Source organism: Hyaena hyaena, unplaced genomic scaffold (genome assembly GCF_003009895.1).
Source record: "Hyaena hyaena isolate Hyena2069 unplaced genomic scaffold, ASM300989v1 scaffold_1083, whole genome shotgun sequence".
NCBI lineage: Eukaryota > Metazoa > Chordata > Mammalia > Carnivora > Hyaenidae > Hyaena > Hyaena hyaena.
The window spans coordinates 126119-134669 of record NW_024081715.1 but is presented as its reverse complement, the minus strand read 5'-3'; the positions used below and the strand labels follow the sequence as shown (position 1 = coordinate 134669).

General features: G+C 38.0%; 1 pseudogene; it reads right to left on the bottom strand.

Annotated features, from left to right (window-relative positions):
* Positions 1–6771: 6771 nt before the first annotated feature.
* On the bottom strand, positions 6772–8028 carry LOC120223981 (annotated as a pseudogene).
* Positions 8029–8551: the final 523 nt, after the last annotated feature.

The following is an 8551-nucleotide window of genomic DNA, read 5'->3' as shown; positions in this document are numbered from 1 at the left end:
TTCTTTGCAATTCACCTTTGAAAAGTTTTATTATAGAGAAAATATGTTGAATTTATTTTTTAATCAAAATTTCACTTTAAAAAACTGTAAACAGGAGAATGCATATAGGTATAAACACCTTCTTCCACTGTCTGATGACCTTTCTGACATTATGGGCAGCTTGGTGCTCTATTATGGCAGTCCCTCAACCCCCACACACTCTACTCCTATGGTTTTTTTCACTAGTGAATAGGGTTAGTTATCTTTGTGTTTAGTTATTGTTCTGTAATTCATGCTCTGCTTCTTTCCTCAAAATAATCATGTGTTAATAATGATATCATGCAAATAGGATGAAATACATCCTTCTCAATGCATCAGATTTGCAGAGCATCCTGTGATATTCATGAAAAACATTTGTCTGAAGAAAGAAGAAAAAATCATAGAACAAAAAAGATATTGTCATTAATGTGAATCTTAACTCATAGAGTTAGGTGTTCTTTCTGTATGAGACAAGAGTAGAAATGAGAAAGCTATGATTGGAAATGAAAACTGGCCTATAAGCATAGCTTCACTTAAGGTGTAATTAAACAATAATGAGACCATAATATTAAAACTATTTATAGTCATTTATTTCACATTTAATACTAATAATTGATCTTTTTCTATGAAGTAGGACTCTGGGAAAGTCATTTACTATTTCTGAGCCTTAATGTCTCTATGTGCAAGAGACAGAATGAATTCTAAGGTACTTTCCAATTAAAACTATTCTGATGGTTCTATCAGTAGTGCAGTGTCAAAAATATTCCTCTAATGTTGGAGTCTTATTAAAATCAAGAATTATAATAATCTTTGAGACAAGGCAAAAAAATAATTTAAGATTCATTTTCTGTCCTCAGCAGTTAGATAAACCTAGCTAATTACTCCCCTAAAATCAAATAAATTTGACCAACTTAAATAGCTGTTGCTCCACCATCTTTACTTTCAAATTTTTAAATAATTGAAGTGCTCACCTCAAGTTAAAATTGCCTTAAATTCATACATATTTTAAATTAGTCATATAGCATTTTTTAGGAAAAAGAAGAAATATGACATTGAATATAGAAATTGTTACTATCAGGCACATTGGTGGCTCAGTCTGTTAAGCGGGGACTTTGACTCAGGTCATGGTTCATGAGTTCGAGCCCCACCTCAGGCTCAAGGTCAGATGTGCTGACTACTCAGAGCCTGGAGCTCGCTTTGGATTCCATGTCTCTCTCTCACTCTGCCCCTCCCCAATTCATGCTCTGTCTCTGTCTCTGTCTCTCTCTCTCTCAAAAAATGGATAAAAATTTAAAAAAGAGAAATTGTTACTGTTGGGATTTAATCTATAATCTTTACAAAATGTTTGCATAATTTTTATAAGAGCAATATTTTTTCATCATTTTCCCTCTGGGTTTCTTTTCTAGAATTTTAAAAACCCATTCAATTCCCTCCACATGCATTTTCCCAGCATTCTAAGTGTGATCATAGTTGGGAGACTTCAGCACTGACTGCATAGCCTTCGTCCTGTATGACTTGCATTTTCAGCAAGTTTCCTTTTCTGTCTTCTACCTTCTACCAGTGAACAAATGATTTTAAGAAATAAAGATTTTTTTGGCTCCTGGGTGGCTTAGCTGATTAAGCATCTGACTTTGGCTGAGGTGATGGTCTCAAGTTTAGTGGGCTAGAGCCCCCCCTCCCTGCCCACCATTTTCAGGTTTTGGATTCTGTCTCCCAATTTCTCTCTGCTGCTCCCATGCTCATGTCTCTCTCTCTCTCTCTCTCTCTCTCTCTCTCTCTCCCCCCCCTCTTTCTCTGCCTCAAATAAATAAACATAAAAAATTTAAAAAGAAATATAGATTTCCTTATGGAAAATTTCTGAGTATATGTTAATAATGATTATATATTGTGTCTTGTCAATGAGTTAAGGTTGAGTAATAAATAAACAGAAGTAGAAAGAGGTTAAGTAACTCCACTAGTGGCATACAGATACTAAGTGGTGGAGTGTGGATTCAAACTCCATGCCAGGTACTGGCCTATAACTTAAGATCCTCTTAGATTCCATTTTGATTCAGATATCAAAGAAAAATGAGTATTTAGACATCATATTTATTACTACATAGACTCATGTATCTGTACACAAGTGTATCTAGAGGTAAGCCCATTACAAATTATAAATTATAAAAGATGTTTGTGCTTAGAAAAAAATCATTGTGCACTACACATTGATGTCACCAAGTCACTCTGTGTCAAGATAAAATCCCAGCTCCTTATGATGCTTGCCCAGTAAATATGGACTGTCTGTTACCTCCCATAAACATGAATTGCTCCAGTGTTCCCCAACTCTCCTTATCTTCCTATGTAACCTTGTATCTTTTATCCCTTAAATTTTTAAAAAGTTCTCTGCATTACTAGTTTAATTTCTGTGTTTGCACTGATACCAACCACTGTAGTCTGACTTAGCCCCTACTCTTCCACTGAAAATGCTCTTAATAAGATCAAAAGAGTGTACAATTGTCTTCTCTAACTCTATCTCTTTTTAAATTTGAACCCTTGACTTTGCTCCCCATGCTTTCAAATGTGAATTTGGTGACATAATTCTCCATTTGTTTAGCCTTTACCTTTCTGGACCCTCATTCTTATTCTACCCAGTACATTCATATCTCAGTACTGAAGAGAACAAAGACTGATTTCTCAGTTAGGTTAAATAATCATTTTGTTGTCTCATTCTCTTCTGGTAGTCTAGCAGTCAGGGAAGTCTCTCTGAAGCATGCAGGTCACAGTGGCAGAGGGAAAAGTAAGCCCAGCAAAAACCAAACTGGCCAGTAAAGCTTCTGTCATTTCATTTATATCACATTTCATTGCCCAAAGCTAGACATGTGACTGAGCCTGACTCCCATTAGGCATCGAAATATCATCCTCATTCTGGGAGTGGAAGGAAAACAGATACCAGTGAGGAATATCACCACCTCCAAGCCTTCCGTTTGTCCATTGACTTATTGTTGGTGTGTCCTGCCTCATATCTCCTCTCCTCTTATGTGTATGATCTTTATGGTAGAGTTTATCCACAGTTAGGTTTTGGAATCCTCCTAGAAACTTAGAAGTCTAAAATCTCTATCTACTGGGGCACCTGGGTGGCTCAATCGCTTAACCGACTAACTCCACTGAGGTCATGATCTCATGGTACATGAGTTTGAGACCTACATCAGGCTCTGTGCTGACAGCTCAGAGCCTGGAGCTTGCTTCAGACTTTCTCTCTCTGCCCCTCCCCCTCTCCTGCTCTGTCTTTCTCTCTCAAAAATAAATAAACATTTTTTAAAAAACTTAAAATCTCCACCTATGACCTTCATCTGTCTTCTGAATTTCTGTCACTTTGTCCAAGTATGTATCTATCCAATTTTTAAAAATCTTTTGTTATTTCTGAGAGAGAGACAGCATGAACAGGGGAGGGGCAGAGAGAGGGAGACACAGAATCTGAAACAGTCTCTAGGCTCTGAGCTAGCTGTCAGTACAGAGCCCAACGTGGGGCTCGAACCCACTAACTGTGAGATCATGACCTGAGCTGAAGTCGGATGCTTAACTGACTGAGCCACCCAGGTGCCCCTGTATCCGTCCCAGTTTTAATGATCCAAGAGATAACTCTTAGGGTTGTATGGAAAGAGTGAGAAAGTGGGATGAGACTGAGACAGAGATGGGCAGGAGGGATACAGGAAGACTCCAAGATAATACAAATAAAGTGTTCACATATCTGTCAGGCTTCTTAGCTGGAAGTGTCATTATAATACTTCTGTTTATCTGTAAAATGGTAATAATAATAACTCCTACTTCACAGTATGGTTCTGAGGACTGAGTTCATATATGTAAAATGTGAGAATGGTGGTTGGCTTGTATAATCATTTTTTTACCTTAGAATTTTCACATGAGAGGAAGCTTAGTTATTATTCATTCTAACCCTCTACTTCTACAGATGAGAAAAATAAGGTCAAGAAAAATGCAAAATTGGCGCAAAGTTGACAACTAGCTAGTGGGTGGGCCAGCTGTAGTGTTCAGCTTTCCCAATGCTCCACTCATCCACATTCAAGGATACCATATTGCCATTTTTATGTGACCTATGTGTAAACCAATGTTATCCAGTCATAGCCTAGATTTCCTTCTGATTTTACTCCATTTCTAGAATCTGACATGTCTCATAAGTGCTACTCCAAAGAGGAGTCATGTGCTGGAGAGTTTGCATTCTCTTGATAGAAGTCAAGATATTGTGGCAGGATCTGGCTTATTGGTTTAACTTGGAAAGTTGCACATAACTTTCTGGTATCCCACAAATTAAAGTAGAATTACTATAATTTAGTTCCTAAGAGTACTATGTGAAATCAAATTATATTGCATTACTATTGCTGTAGCTGTCCTTAAATATATATATACATATATATATATTTTTTAAACTAATAGCAATATATGGAGAAATTCAGACCCAGTCAAATGCAGCCAGAGTTTCTATTTGTCATAAATAGAGAAGAATGTATTGAATGTACTAAGTTGTTTGGGCAAATCTGTTTTTGTCTGCTGTGACCAACTGTCCATTATATCTGTGTCCGTTATAGACAGCATGCAATTTAAGAGCAGTGGTTTGTGAAGAATGAAGCAAATACCAAGGTTGTGAGGGAAACCCAGGTTATTCTGTTAACCAAATACATCTTAAAATACTTTTAATTTTTTAAGAACCTACTAATCTCTGCATACTTGGCTTTACAATGTTACAAAATCAAAATACTTTATTCAACTAAAATATATACTTTATAGGGGAAAAAAGATTTTTCCTCTCAGGAATACTTAAAAATTAAATTCTGTGTTGAGAAGATTTCAGAGAAATCTATTCCTTTGCTTTTTATATATTTGTAGGGCATAGAAAGGTTTATTTCAGATAATCTCTCATCTTATTGTGAAAGCATAGAAAAGTTATGTAAAGTGTAAAAGAATGGCAAAGAGAGAGTGGTTTTGAGGGAGGGGAGGTGATAGCAGGAAAGAGAAGTGACATTTCCCAAGGTTAGGATGAGTTCAGATGTCTGTAAGTTCCTCAAGTTTTGGAGACCCGTGTTTCCATGTCACACCACATTTATGGTCAGGTCCTCAGGGCAGTGGCTGCATGAAGCATCTGAAAAAGGCAGCCCCAAGGTACCCAGACTCAGCCTCAGCAACAGTTCCAGTGACCATTATCACACAGGAACAGCAGAAGTATTAGACTTCACTGAGTCCTGCAGGCTTGGACATGGGGACAGTAGAAGTGATCACTATGGCCCAGGGATCAAAAGGTCCTTTGTATATGTTTTGTTCTGCTTTGTACACCTGGATTTTCAAAAACATGTTGTAAGACTACAAAGGGATCCCCAAAATGACAGAGGTTGAAATTTCCTTTGGCCTAAGATGTGCCTGGAATTAAATTTCTAAGGTAAAACTAGCTCAATGTAGAGCATATACGTAAGACAGACAGATGTCTGCAAAATAGATGCCTCAGATATATATATAGATATAGATATAGATATATATAATATATTTTACCTTCTTTAAGTTATCTAACAGTTTTGTTGAGTTTGATTAATCAGTATTTGAAGAAATTAAAAAAACATAGAATTGCTAAAAGTTAATTCAGAATTTTGAAAGTATAGGTATACCTAGCTTTATTTTTGTTAATATTTTTATCAAATTTATGAAAGTAAAAACTAAGTATAATAAAATTCACTATTTTAAGTATATAACTTATGATTTTTTATTTAAAAATGTACAGCTATACAATCACCGCAATCAAGGTATATAATATTTCCATCATACCTGCCCCCAAAATTTTTACCAGTCCTTTTGTAGCCAGTTCTTGTGCTTAACCCTAGCCCTGGGTAACCACTGATATGCTATGCATCACTATAATTTTCTCTTATTTAGAATTTCCAGTATATACTCTTTTATGTGGCTTTTATCACTTAGCATACTAATAATGTTTTTGAAATTCATCCATGCAGTTGCACTTACCAGTAGTTTGCAAAGAACTGTAAATAGTTTGGAATTTTACTATGCTTGCAGGCTAACAAGTAAGTGTGCCACAGTCTCACAGATTGTAACAGAAGACACTAGATTGCTGAGTCAGAGATTTTATTATTCATGCACAGCAGGAAGCTTGAGCTTCCTCATGTTCTCTTTCACATCTAAGTCCTCTGTGTCACTGGAGGAGACTGGTGAGCTTATGAATCTTCCAGCAAACCTGCTAGCAAGCTTGCCTAGTTTTAACTCTGGAGGAAGACATTATCTTTATTATGCTAGTCAGGAAAAAGCACCACAATACAGACACTGCCTCTGTTCTCCCAAGCTTTTCTCATACAAACATCCTTTAAATGACAATCTGGGGAAAAGTTGCCAGTGGAAGTGTAAAAACCTTTTGATGGAGAACTGTCATCAAACAAGTTCATTTCTTTTTATTGTTGTAGAGTACTCCAGTCTGTGGATATACCACAATATATTTATCCATTCTATTGGTAAACTTGTAGGCATGAGATTTCTGTGTCATAGAGTAACTACTTATATAATTTTTTTAGAAAGTATCAAAATACTTTACAAAGTAGTTATTCTCCACTTCCAACAGCAAAGTACAAGAGTTCAGTTGTTCCACATCTAAGTCAATGCTTTAATTTAAACCCCTCTATGCATAAATTAGTATCTTTTGTTGTTTTAATTTGCACTTTTAAGGAATAAAAAATGTTGAATATATTTTTTATATTATTTGCCATTTTTTACCTTCTTTGGTTAAGTTTTTATTCAAATATTTCTTTTTAAGAATCTAGTTGTCTTCTTAACATTGAGTTGTAATTATTGACCAAGATTCTCTTTGGCCAAACTTCAGATAGATTCTTCTAGACCTCTTTTTGTTTTTTGTTTTTGCTTTTGTTTTTCTTTTTAATTTTGATGTGTTTCACGAATTAGATTTGTTTGAAGAAGTTTCCCATGTTTAGAAATTTGGGGTAAAAAGAATCCCTAGACCAGTTGATCCCTAGAGTGTGAACACCCTCTAGATCCTATGTTCAAACTCATTGCTCCTTCCACCTTGCAGGGCCTCCTGGAAGCCTCCTGAGAACATAATAGAAGACACTGGGAAAGGAGGAGGGCAGGGCATGGTCTCAGCAGCTACATCACCCTGGACTCTTCTCTGTACCCATGGGGAGGAATAACATTCCCAGCAGGGTGGCCTCTAGGTGATGCTTCCTTTTCTCTGCGACCTGTAGCTCCAGGCCCCACACCTGCCCCACACCTGCACACTTTCCATCCAGTTCCCACTGTTCGGGATGTGCTGTAGCAGACCACGTCTAGCATCTTGCCCTTCTCTTATATAATGTTATAGTAGTCCATGGAGCACTCCCGCTGCTCTTCCACCTTGTCATGTAAGAAACCAATCTTGAGAATGAATGCTCTCCACATTAGTAACTTTATCAGCCATAGTGAGATCATCCATGGAGTCCTCCAACAGGTGGATGATGGTTTTGTGTGAAAGCTGCTGGAAGCACCCGGAGTTCTTACAAACGGAGCTGTTCTTGTATATGTGTATGACCTGGCCCATTGTATACCTGTCCAAAACCGTCTTAGTCAAAGTCCATGTAGTTAGACACAATGTGGATGTTGGGGCAGAACACCTTTATTTGTTGGATAATCTTCTCCAGGGTATCACCAATGCCTACCGAAAAAAAGGCGGGGAGGGAATGTAGTTTTGGTAAAGGGTGTTGAAGAAAGCCTTGTATCCCTCCCTAAGCACTGCATTGGACTGTAAACACCTGGGTGATCTGAAACTTCTAAATCTTCTGCTGGCACATGAGATCTTGCGCTTTGGTCCACCATTCCACCCATATTAGGCAACTTTTCTTTGATGGTCCAACATAGGCCAGTCTCAACCAGATAATAGTGGGGAGGGTGTGCCTTGAGCTCCTTCCAGGATTGCTCACTGATGATTTTGCTGTGATCTAGAATGTCGTAAGATGGGAAGGCGTCACTTTCCATTATACACAAATGTGGTCAAAGTCATGTCAAAATCAGAAATGACCTCTAAATGGTCTCCCCTGCTCCTGCAAAAGACGCCCACAATCTCCTGCACTCCCTCTAGCTGTCGCCTCAGGAGAGTGGCCTTCAACAGGGCTCATGTGTCCAGACACCTGAGAGAAACACTGACCCGGAGTTCGGGGTGGCTGGGCAGCAGTGCAAAGCCTGATCAGGGTGAGGAGGGTGGGAGGATGAAGGGGGCTCAGGCCTTTAGATAGTGTTTCAACACCGTGTTCAAGGGCCATTTTAAACAGTAAAATCGCCACCAAAAAGAAAAACCCACAAAATGCAAACTATGTGACACTCGATATACTGGGAAAAGAAAACTTGCTTATGAGTGTGAGAATGAAAGAAGAAGGCAGAGTGTACTCTTGGTCTTGGGCTGATCGTGTAATAGAGGAGGTGGCAAGGCAGCATCTATGCAGCCTGATGGGACCTCAGTATAACAGGACATGCAGCCTGTATCATGCCTGAAGCTTCCTCG